The sequence below is a fragment of the Labeo rohita genome, chromosome 21 (genome assembly GCF_022985175.1).
Source record: "Labeo rohita strain BAU-BD-2019 chromosome 21, IGBB_LRoh.1.0, whole genome shotgun sequence".
Taxonomy (NCBI): Eukaryota; Metazoa; Chordata; class Actinopteri; order Cypriniformes; family Cyprinidae; genus Labeo; species Labeo rohita.
Genome location: NC_066889.1, coordinates 16,868,142 through 16,880,449, shown reverse-complemented (window position 1 = coordinate 16,880,449; position 12,308 = coordinate 16,868,142).

Genomic DNA, 12,308 nt, shown 5'->3' with positions numbered 1-12,308 from the left:
TTTTGAAGCACAGTCAGATTGGGCTGTTTTATAATAAAGTGAAATGACACTTTTGTGATCCGGCACATAGAGGTGTCGTATGCTGTCCTTGCCGTAAAACTAATTTAGAGAACTAGAACTCAAGGGTCAAACCTATTAAAACTGGTCACATGATTATCTGACTGACTGTCTGAAACCCGTACAGAAAATGTTCTTCATAGAATAAAATGTCAAGTGTCTATCACCCTATAGCGTATTCATAGGGGTTACAAAGAACTGCATACTGGAGACTTACAACTAAAGAACATTCAAACAATTTCTAAAAGGTCTATATTTTTGTATTATTCCAGCAATTATAATTTTAATTTTAGCCAGGGCCTCTTTATAAATCGCACAGAAGGGAATGAATTGGCCCACTAGGACACACACTTTGGGAAATGCTGGTTGTAACAGGAATATTTAGGAAATAGTGGAAAAATCATTTTAGCTCTTTTGCACTAGTAATTTGTAAGACTATTACCAAAAGCTGTGACTAAAAATCCCTTCATTAAATATCTAAAATAATATTTTCTAGATTCATCAGTAGCATTGTAAATGGTATAGGATGAGAAGTGTTCAGCTAAAACTGGATTGCCCGTGCGCAAACTCATTCACAAATCAAAGGGAAGGTCTCTGAAAAAAAATTAATATTGCTCCACTTTGATGTCTCTCTCTCGTTTTCTCTCTCTCTCTCCCATTAAGAATGCGGGTATATTAACAAAGTGAAACTTCCATTCCTTCATCCGCTGAGATTAGCCAGCAAACTAATTCCCTCTCTAACCCTGCTACTTTGAAGTCTTCAAGGGAGCCAAGAGCTTTTGTGCATGATTTACATAATCTGACAACTGCATCCCATCATAGAGATGTCTATTAACAGGAAAGTGTTCTAATTTCTTACCAAGATAGCATCATCATCACTACTGTTATCATTTTTCAGTTCACTTGTCTGCATCTCCTGCTATTTGCATATGCTACTTTTATATTGCATTTAAAGAAAATCTCCTTGGATTTGATGACCATACTGTCTGTCTGTCTGTCTATCTGTCTATTTATGTATCTAACATCCATGCATTTACGTACTCACCAACACACCCATCCATCTGTCCGTCCATCCATCCATTCATCCATCCGTCCATCCATCAATCCGTCCATCCATCAATCCATTCTTCCATCCATCTATCCATCCATTTATCTACTCACCAACACAACCATCCATCTGTTCGTCTGTCAGTCCATCCATCCATCCATCTACCTACATACTGTCTCTCTATCTGTCTTTCTATCTATGTATGTATCTACCATTCATCCATCCATCCATCTATCCATCCAGTTACCTACTCACCAACACACCCATCCATCTGTCCGTCCATCCATCCATGCATCCATCCATCTACTCACCAACACACCCATCCGTCAGTCCATCCATCCATCCATCCACCTACATACTGTCTATCTATCTGTCTTTCTATTTATGTATCTATCTACCATCCATCCATCCATCCATCCATCCATCTATCCATCCAGTTACCTACTCACCAACACACCTATCCATCTGTCCGTCCATCTATCCATTCATCCATCCATCCATCTACCTACTCACCAACACTCCCATCCATCTGTTTGTCTGTCAGTCCATCCATCTATCCATCATCCATCCATCCATCCATCCATCCATCCATCCATCTACCTACATACTGTCTGTCTATCTGTATTTCTATCTATGTATCTATCTACCATCCATCCATCCATTTACCCACTCACCTACACAACCATCCAGCTGTCTGTCCATCCGTCTATCTATCTATCTATCTATCTATCTATCTATCTACCTATCTATAATGTCTGTCTGTCTATCTATCTGTCTTTCTATCTATGTATCTATCTACCATCCATCCATCCATCCATCCATCCAGTTACCTACTCACCAACACACCCATCCATCTGTCCGTCCATCCATCCATTCATCCATCTATCAATCTACCTACTCACCAACACTCCCATCCATCTGTTTGTCTGTCAGTCCATCCATCCATCCATCCATCCATCTACGTACATACTGTCTGTCTATCTGTGTTTCTATCTATTTATGTATCTATCTATCTACCATCCATCCATCCATCCACCTACATACTGTCTATCTATCTGTCTTTCTATCTATGTATCTATCTACCATCCATCCATCCATCCATCCATCCATCCATCTATCCATCCAATTACCTACTCACCAACACACCCATCCATCTGTCTGTCCATCCATCTATTCATCCATCCATCCATCCATCATCCATCCATCTACCTACTCACCAACACTCTCATCCATCTGTTTGTCTGTCAGTCCATCCATCCATCCATCCATCCATCCATCTACCTACATACTGTCTGTCTATCTGTGTTTCTATCTATTTGTGTATCTATCTATCTACCATCCATCCATCCATTTACCTACTCACCAACACACCAACACACCATCCATCTGTCCGTCCATCTGTCTATCTATTTATCTATCTATCTATCTATCTATCTATCTATCTATCTATCCTGTCAGTCTATACTGTCTGTCTATCTATCTGCCATCTGTCTTCCTATATATGTATTCATCTACCATCCAGCCATTTATTTACGAACTCACCAACACACCCATCCATCTGTTTGTCTGTCAGTCCATCCATCCATCCATCTATCCATCCATCTACATACTGTCTGTCTATATCTGTATTTCTATCTATGTATCTATCTACCATCCATCCATCCATTTACCTACTCACCTACACAACCATCCATCTGTCTGTCCATCCATCTATCTATCTATCTATAATCGTTCGATAACCATCCACTCTTGATTTGTAATGCAATTATCGCATTTAAGCTAATAAGCCACTCTGTTCATTAGCAATGCCTTGGTGGCAGGTCAACAGCAAATGACACCCAGTACAAATGAAATCACTTTCACCTATGTAATCCACTGCTCCATCTAGGCCAGTGCTGTTGAGTCACAGGAATGTTCAACAAACTTCAATTTATGGCTAATTTGAAATAAACGTTCAGACCATTTTAAGGCTTTAAGCAATTTAAGTATGGAGAAATTAGTTTCTGGTTCTCAGAGGGCAGAAAAGAGCTTTGATGTTTCTTAGTGAGCTGTCTTTCTTATTCCTCTCTCACAAATTAAGAAGGGAATTTGTAACACACAATATGGAGTTCAAGGTGTCAAGGGGCATTAGTCAGAAGAACGCTGGCTCTTCGAGAGGAAGAGAGAGAGAGAGAGAGAGATACTGAAGGAATTAAACTGCTTGGGCTCAGAAACTCGGCCAATAGGGATATTCTCAGAGGTACTTATGGGAAACTGCCATTAGGCAAAAAAATGCAAGTCAGGGCAGAGTACTGGGGATCATTTAAGGGTTTGATTTTAATAGACATTAATTATGGTTTGTTATAGTACCAATTAATACAGAACTGAGTCATTCTTTAAATAAAAAAATTATGAATGGAAACCCTGTACATATTTCAGGGTTGTGAAAAGAAGTTAATAAAAGAAATTAGCTCCCTTGCACTTTATGAGTGTGAAATTGAAGTGAATTGGCCACATGCAACAGGAAGCTGAACTAGAATTTTATATATATATATATATATATATATACTATGAAGTTTCTATAGGTCAAATTGAAGTAGATCACTTCTTCCATAGTGACATTCACTGAAGTGAACAGATTTTTAAAAATTAAAAAAAAAAAAAAAAATGCAGATTATTATTCATTTGTTATTTATTTTTTATCTTTCTTATTTTCGCCTAGTTGCCATAACAACATTTATCAATTTCATTTAGTTTAACTTGTCATAAAAATGACAAAATTCACACAACAAAATTACTAAAACAAAATTAAAGTGAAAACAGAAAATATTTGTATATTTTTACATATTTTATAGGTTTAATAGTATTTTTTAGTTTTTCATTCAAAAATAAAATATAATTTGAAATAATGAAAATATAAATAATCAGTTAAAAAAACAAATTAATTGTGTCAGGGGCATGTTACAATAAATTAACTTTTAATATAATATAATATAATATAATATAATATAATGACAAAATTTTAAATTATAAATATATATTTTCAAATTAATAATTAAATTAACATTAAATTAATTAAACCTGACAGTGTTAATTTCAACATAAAACATTGGCAGTGTATGGATTGTTATGTTCACACTAATCACACATGCTTTTAATTTAACCTTCATGAATAAAAAATGGTTTCAAAAATTACACTGCCAAACTGCGTCTGACAAACTGCATCTTTGATTGTCGTTCTGAGGTGAATCCACTGCAAACAACAGACAAATGAAAATGAAAATGAAAATGCTCGTTGTCTCGCGGGCACTAGTAAAGAGCTGTGTTTGTAAAATGGAATGTGGTTTGTACTGTGTCCAATGCAGAGGGCACAGCTCATCTCTGGCTTCACCAATGGCTGCCTGGTGTTTGATAACCCCCGGATTTGTAGGAAGACATGGTTTGCATTTGTAATCAGGCCTCCGGCACTATGTCCTGATTGCTAATTGTATCCTTTGGGCCCTGCATGCTTCCTGCATGGTTATTACTGTCCTTACTCCCTCCCTCTCGTCGTTCTCTGTCTCTCACATGTGTTACTTTTCACTCTTAAAACCCCACATCCCCCACACCCCCTACGATGCTTTTTTATTCAAGTAATTCTCGCCTATTTAACAAACCACCATGTGAGCTGCCAGTCACACTGGGCATTCCCCATTCAGTAATCAGAGCGGTTCAGCTGCACATGAGTTTTTACTGATGTGCTGTAATGGTGAGCTCTCAGCAGGATCGGAGTCTTTCCATAAGGCGCTAAAAGCTCATGTGTCCCCTGGATGCCTCAGCAAAATAATGGCGGCAGATTGTCTTAAGTTATACTGACACTGCATTTATTTATTTATTTGTAAGTGAACACATACATATTCACACATCTTTGTTTTCTGTCAATCTGCATACACTACCAGTCATTTTTCAGCAGTCACATGATCCTCCAAAAATCATTCTAACATGCTGTTCTGGTGCTCAAGAAACATTTCTTGTTTTATTAGTGTTGAAAACAGTTTTTGCTTCTTAATATTTCATGGAATCTGTGATAGACTATCATTCAGTATTTTGCAAGATTTAAAAAATAAGGAAAAGAAATTAATACTTTTATTCAACAAGGACACATTAAATTGATCACATTAAAGTGCTAAAATTTCTAATTTCTAATTCAAATAAATTATATTTATTTAAACTTTCTATTCGTCAAAGAATCTGAAAAAAGAATTACTATTTCCACAAAAACATTGAACAGAAAACTACTGAACTGTTTTTAACATTGATAATAACAAGAACTATTATTAATGACTGAGCATTAATAATAACTGCACCAAATAAGCATATTCAAATTATTTCTACAAGCCCAATATGACTCTGAAGACTGGAGTAATAATGCTAGAAAAATTCATTCAATTCCATTTCAAAATATATTAAAATAGAAAACAGTTTTTTTTTTTTTTTTACATTTTTACTGTTTTGATCAAATAAATGCTGCTTGTTGGGCAGAATAATCTTCTTTAGAAAAAAATCCAAATTTTTACCAGTAGTACATTAATTTTCAAAGCACTCAAAATTTGTATCCTTAAATATTTTCATTCAACTATAACCTATAGATGCATATGTCTTATATTGTATTGTTTAAATGTAATATGTTTATTATTGTTATTGCAGACATCTAAGCGGCTTTGTAAAGTCTTACTCTATTTTCTGTTGCAATGCTACATAATAATAAAGAAATGAAAAACAAACTATATTACTGTTGGTTAATATCTAATATAAAATATAGGCTATACTCCAATATTCAACAGACCCACTTAATGGATTGTAAAAAGGGTCAAATCTGCAATCATAGCTATATTTTTTAAAAAGCAACAATCTTAAAAGACAGAAAGATAGTACAGGATAGGGCTGGGTGATATACCGGCAGACACCATTAACTTCAGAAATTTGCCAACCAGTATTTTCAACTATTGTCTCTATCATGGTTACTCACTCACGTGACCTTGCTGTGCTACATGGTCACAAAAAAACGTATAGTTTGCACACGTTTTAAGCATTGTGGGTTAAAAAAGCCTTTAAAATGCAATCAGAAGTGAAATTATGTGCACATGAAGATGGTGCTCATAGACAACATTATTTTGCCGCTTTGTAGGCTTTGAACGGTTAAATACACACACCTGTATTTGTCTAAATGCCCGTCTTTGCAAGTATCCTCATAAACACAATAATTTAGGTCTTAAGTGAAAGCAAACAGCTGAGAAACAAAACACGTGTAACAGTATATTGGATCTGGGCAGCTCTTAAAGTGACAGCAGTCTAATATCCCTGCTGTCTGTCATTCATGTTAATCAAACAACTCTCACTGCTCTTGACTAAATCATTTTTGTAACTTAAATAAGAAGAAATATACATTGAATTTACATAGTGAAGAATATGCAGTGGTTTTATACATTTGATTACTTTATATGTGGCATTTCTTATTTATTTGTTGTACTGTTATTTTTTTATCTTTTGCTTGTAAAAAGTTTCATATTCTTATTTAATCGTTGACTGTTTACTTGTTTTCAGTGTGCTTGAGTTTTGTGTGTGTGTGATAATTATAGGCCTGATGTACTTCAAACAAAATCGAAGAACAAATTTAAATGACGTAATTTCAAACAAAATCAGGCCGAAGTGAAGTTTTGAGTTTGTTTCGGCAGTTCGAAACAGCTCACCAAAGCGAACTTTCATTGGTCCGTGGTGATTACGCAGTCAGTGGGTGTGTTCTGAAACTCCACCTTCTTTGATGGGAAATTTTTTTTCCCCAGTTTTATTACTCATTCCACAGAGGTCAGATGGGAGAACAATATCCAAAACAGCAACAACACCAAGTTACTAGCAATAGCTGAATAGCTGAGCTGGTACAAATGTATTTGGAAAAAGCATTTAAATCTTAGAAAGAAAAACGAGTTATGCAAGTCAACATTGAGAAACATCCGAGATAAGTTTTCCAAAACCATAAAGGAATAAAAGGAAGAGTGGAGATAAGGCAGCGAGTAGTAAATACATTTGTTTCAAATAAATGTTACATCAGACTAATTCTGCTGATGTTTTTTTTTTTCAGTAAGTGAATTTAAAAGGTAGACAATAATAAACCTTTTGTCTTAATCAAATTAAATCATGACACATACAATATTTAAAAAATAATCAAATATACCGTCGCTCAGCCTTTTCAAACTTCTTTTTGCCCCCAAGCGAAGAACAAAAACGAACTTCGTTTGAAGTATATCTGGGCCTTTATGTTGCAGCGTGTGCAGTGTGTGAAATGGGCCTTAATGTTTTACAGTGATTAAATTTACAAGGAGCTGTATGTGAGACTTAAGGGATCTATTTAGGCTGCTGTAGAAGACGGCTTATAACTGTATGTGCTGATGCCTTGTCTTTTTTATTTACTCCCCTCCTTTAATCAGGAGAACATCCAGAAGAAGCATGACAGGTTGGTGGAAACAGCTCCGGACCGCTCAGGGACTGTGTCAGCGTCTTCAAAAGGGCACACTGCGCATTTCCACCGGCCATGCTGTGAAAGCGTCGCTCAGGCCTCCTCCTTCAAAGTCTTACACAACATTTCCATAAGACACTGATGCTGTTTGATGGCCCATCATATCCAACAGAAGCCTTTTTGTCCCTCATTTGAATATCAATGGACTACCTTTTCACCACACCTCCTTCAGAAAAGCGTGGATCATTTAAATGGATGACAAGAACCTTGTGAGGTTGTTTATAGGCCATGAAGAGCTTTTGTACAGTGACATGGTCATAATGGTAAATCAGTCTTGGCTCCATAGCCTACACTTTTAAAGGTTCTTTATTGACATCTATGGTTTCATGAAGAACCTTATGTAATCATTGGATAAAAGGATGTTTTTCACACAAAGAAAAAAGGGTTCCTAAAAGAAAGGTTATTTGGGGAACCCAAAACGATTCTTCTGTTGCGGAAATATGATTGTCTTCAAGTCATTAAGCTTTGATGTCTTCCATATACTGCCTGCAAATGCCAAATTTTTCAGCTTTTGGATGCATTCATTGAAGGCATGTGTACGTCTTCCAATGGTTGCATCCAAAAGCTGAAAAATGTGGCACAGCTCAACTGAAATGCTCCCATTATAATCAAAGTAGTCTACACTTTGGAGAATAAGTTACTGTAGTTTGCTTGGTGTTGGATTTTTTAAATCCTCCCATGGATATACCACAGTATAAAGACAGAATTTCCACTGTTTAATTTGTTGGCACATGTCACGCAACCTAGTCCTACTTCTCTCTCATCGGACATAAGTATCACATAATACAACCAGCAAGAAGAATGAGGATGCAAGAAAGCAAAAGACAGGGGGGAAAAAACAAAGGTTTAATGTCTTACTCGCAGTACACTGCCAAGAGTCTTGTGTAATTTATTATCCCCGACTACTGAAATATTTCCTTGATGGTGTTCAGGTTGAATAAGAACAGAAACGGCGGTCATGTCGAACCCCTGTTTTGACACTCTTCTGGCACACATTTGTGCCTCCTCACAGGCTTCTGATTTCCCTCTACTGAAGCAAACCAGCTTTTGTTGACAAGCTCTTTGCTGAATCACAAGCAGACCAGAATACCAGGCTCTTTTGCATACTGATTCTACTTTCCTTCAAGTTCTGATTCTTTTTTGTACTCTGCCTCATGGGGGATCATTATGAGAGGAGCACAGAAACAAAGCAGAGAAAGGAGGATAGCGCTGAAAGAAATGAAAGGGCATAGTGTTTGCCCTCAAAGGCAATTTTACAGTCCTGCAGCCAGGATTGAGCAGGAATATTTTTATTCTGATTTGAGGAAGGAATATTTCATAGAAATGTCATGATTTTTTGTAAAATACTGTGTGTATTTTTAGATAGCTACACGTCTTCATATAACGAGTCTGTAACAAAACTGATTTAACTCTCACAAGCCTTACGAAATAAACAAACTTATAAGTCGATTTGTTCAGGAATCAGAACTACACTGCTGTAAGTTTGATTTACTACAAAGAACCAGCTCGGACAAGTGAATCGTTCAGGATCATTTGCGTGGAAATGTTTTTGATTCAATAAAAGGAATTTGTTCAGGAATCAGAATTACACTGCGCTGTACGTTTGATTCACTAAAAAGAGCAATCTCATGTGAGTGAATCGTTCAGGAATCGAAATACACCAGCTGCGTTGAATGATTTTGATTCAATAAAACAACCGTAGAGTGACTCATTTGAGAATAACCTCTGGACGCGGTTTGATTCGCTATAATGAACGTGCTTATTATAATAATTTGTTTGGGAATCGGTCGCAAGTATTCGCATTACATTCATTTGGGTGCAAAAGTTCCCACTACCCAGCAGCCACTGGACGTCTATATAACGTAAGGTTGACGTTGGACATGATGTCGGACAGATGTTGCATTTTGGTTGAGAATGAAAATCGTGTTGACGTCAGTATTTGACGTCAATTTGACGCTGACTTAATGTTGGATTTTAGTTACACAACCTAAAAACAACAAAATATCAACGTCAGCTGACATTGGTATTGGACATCAATTTAACGTTGACATTGAACGTTGAATTTACATTGAATTTTGGTCAGCTGATGTCGCAACCGAAATTTAACCAAATATCAGCGTCTTATGACGTTGTGTGCCTGCTGGGTAAGTTTGTCTTAGTAAGTATAAGCGTGTCAGAGTATTTTTTGCTGATTTAGCAGAACAGTGCACGGTTGATAACGTTTAATGAATTCAAATTTTTTTGCTTGTTTTTTAAAGACCTGTCCCGAGGTCCTAAGCATATCGAAAGATTGGATTTGAGGATGTGAAATCAACACTCGAGTCCTGCTGACGGTGAGTTGCGCACAACCTACGTTTTCTTCGGAAAATGTGAAAATATTGTTTAATATCCTAACATACGGTTTGAAAATGGAGTTTCCGTCAGTCACTGAAGTACTATATTTTAGGAATTCTGTTTGTACCTACCAGGAAAGACAGAGAGCGAGAGAGAAAGAGTTGTCAGTGATGTGCGATAAAATCAGTGACGTGAACATTCGCATATTACCTGCTTACAGAGCAGAATGTTTTCCACGAAATCTGGTTACCCTCTTTTCCTTAAGATTGTTATTAAATCACCTCCTGAATAATGGATCTTATCTCACGCAAATTAAGTGACAGCCAGAATCCCCTCAGTTCAGCCATGATGAATGTTTAAGTGAATCCACGAATGTACTAAGAGACTGGGTAGAAAAGGAACAGATAAAGAAGCAAGCCTGCAGCAAATTAGAAGTAGCCATGTTTAATTTAAAATGTGTGCTAGCATGAAATCAGTTCAGCTGCGGTGGTGAACAAGCTTAGAAACCAGCATAAATCCAGCCAGAGTTGGTGCGCATTGCCAGCCATAGTGTTCCATGGCAGCTGGAACCTGGTGCAAGCAACTGATAAGGTCACAAAAAAGCTGATAATAATTTCAAGCGAATCAGTGAGTAATCAGTGTTGCTGGCTAGAATTAAATGCCACCGCAATTTCACGATTTTAAACATTTTGAAAGGTTACATATCACATTTCGCATGAATCTCGCTGGTCGTATGACTCAGAATACGATCATGGAGGCTTTGGTCGCGCTCATAAAAGGAATAATTCTCACTACATTATTAGGTGACAATGAAACCATCCAGGTGGTTTGACTAAGTCCAAGAGGTAATGTGCATTGAAATTGATGTTGTCACAATAACAGATTTAAACAAATCATGCAGTATGTTCTCTCCAAACAATTTCCATGCTCTCTTATTATAATGAGCTAATCCTTCCAGCCACTGGCTTATGGAGGGATCTGACTTGGCATTATAACATCTGGCTGTTAGACCAAAAATCAATCCATTTTGGCTGGATAGAGTCAGTTGTGCCAACAGCAAACCTCACCGCCATCACAAAAACAAGCCAGTGATAGATTCCAAAAAAAAAATACATGTGCAAAATTCATTTTCTTACATTTATACATAGAAACATTTAGAAATATGTTTATATTTAATAACATAGATGGCATACATGTTATTTTTTGTATTGTGAATGCAGTTTTTTGAGTGCCCTGAAATAGATTTTCTTTTTGTTAAAGGGATAGTTCACCCAAAAAGGAAAATCATGTCATTAATTGCTCACCCTCATGTTGTTCCAAATCTGTAAGATGTCCGTTCATCTTTAGAACACGAATTAAGATATTTTGGATAAAATCCAAGAGCTTTTTGACCCTGCATTGCTACTGGCACGTTCAAGGCCCAGAAGGGTAGGAAAGAGATTGTTAAAATAGCCCATGTGACATCAGTGGTTCAACTGTAATTGTATGAAGCTATGAGAATACTTTATGTGCGCGAAGAAAACAAAAATAATGACTTAATTCAACAATTTCTTCTCTTCCGTGTCTTTGATGCACACTCACAAGAGTACCACAATGCATGCCTTTGGTGCTGCTGACACAGGAGCCGGCGTTCTTAGAACGTTCATCTTCTTTAGTTCATAATTTGGATATTCTGGTTCTAATAAGTAAAGCTGGGCAAAAAAATGTCATCCTCTCTATTGAAATCTTCACGTTTATGAAGACTGTTTTATGTACAGTGCACGTCTTCTGCTTGTAAACCAACCGCAGCACATCTGAGTTCTACATCAGAACGTTCTTACTACCTTTCTGGACCTTGAACGTGTCAGTTGCGTTGCTGTCTATGCAGACTCGTAACTGCATAAACCACTGATTTAGAGCCCTTTGAAGCTGCGTTTAAACTGCATTTTGGAAGTTCAAACTCGGGGGCACCATAGAAGTCCATTATATGGACTGAAATCATGAAATGTTTTCCTCAAAAAACATCATTTCTTTACAGCTGAAGAAAAAAAGACATGAACATCTTGAAAATTATCTGTACATTTCTGTTTTGGAATTGAACTTCTCCTTTAATTTGTGTTATGAAAATAAATAAAGGTCTTACAAGTTTGGAACGACGTGAGGGTGAGTAATTAATGACAGACTTTTAATTTTTGGGTGAACTCCCTTAAGGTTGTTTTAGAAAGAAATCGTTCAGGCACATGCCTAGTTTCAATAAATAATTGAGGATCTGCTGGTTTTACAGTAGGTCAAGTATTAGAGTAATACATTATTGATTAAGGCACTTGCAGATAAACATGCGTATATATACTAGAAACT